Genomic DNA, 972 nt, shown 5'->3' on the forward strand with positions numbered 1-972 from the left:
ATACCGCCCCGTGGCCTCAAGATGTCAGCCACCTTCATCCGCAACAGCACTGCCATCCAGGAGCTGTTGAAGCGCATCTCCTAGCAGTTCACGGCCATATTCCGGTACAAGGCTTTTCTGCACTGGGATATGGGCGATGGCATGGACGAGATGGCGTTCACCGAGGCCTAGAGCAACATGAACGACCTGGTGTCGGAGTACCAGCAGTAACAGGAAACCACAGTCTACGAGCAAGGGGAGTTCGAGGAGGAAGACGAGGGTGAGGAGGAGGCTTAAGGGCTTTATGGATAAATCGTGCATATTTAGTGAACTTCTGTTGTCCTCAAGCATCATCTTTCTTTGTATACTATGGTGCTCAGTTTTGCCTCTGTTGGAAGTTCACACTGTTGTGCCATGTGGAACTCCTCTAACAATTGTGGTGTTGTCTGTTATCTACACGAATATAAAGCATGTGTCCCATGCAAAAAAATCCACCTATCATCTACCCTATCACCCCTATCTTGCCTCATCAGGCTTTTTCTGTTACCAAAACTCAAAGGACATTTAAAAGGAACACTATTTAAGTCCTTCAAAGGTGCCAAAACTGCTGTTTGATATGTAAATCAAAGAACATAGAATATTTGGTAAAGGCCAGATAAATGACAATACTGCCTTCAGAATTTTCTAAACCTAGATGGTAGACGTGTGGAGAAACAATAGCTTCACCATTTTGATATTTTTGTTTAGTAAAGATTTCTAGGATTTTGTAGTAGTGATTTTTTTTTTTTTTACTTACACTCATACATTTCCTGAAGTAGCCAATAATTTCTCAGAATACTTATTTAGTTCTGATTTTAATGTCAAAGAACATTATATCATAATTATTTATTAGTTCTCATGATATCTTGTCCATTATTTTTTGGAGTACATCCTCTCCATTGGTGATTTACTCTAAACAATTCTTGCTTTTTTGTGTCCACAGGTTTCTAAATA

At 40.0% G+C, this 972-nt stretch overlaps 1 pseudogene; it reads left to right on the forward strand.

The window, feature by feature from the left end:
• LOC102823201 overlaps positions 1 to 276 on the forward strand; it is a 1,408-nt pseudogene extending 1,132 nt beyond the window's left edge.
• The last annotated feature ends 696 nt before the right edge of the window (positions 277 to 972 follow it).

This window comes from Chrysochloris asiatica, unplaced genomic scaffold (genome assembly GCF_000296735.1).
Source record: "Chrysochloris asiatica unplaced genomic scaffold, ChrAsi1.0 scaffold00434, whole genome shotgun sequence".
Taxonomy (NCBI): Eukaryota; Metazoa; Chordata; class Mammalia; order Afrosoricida; family Chrysochloridae; genus Chrysochloris; species Chrysochloris asiatica.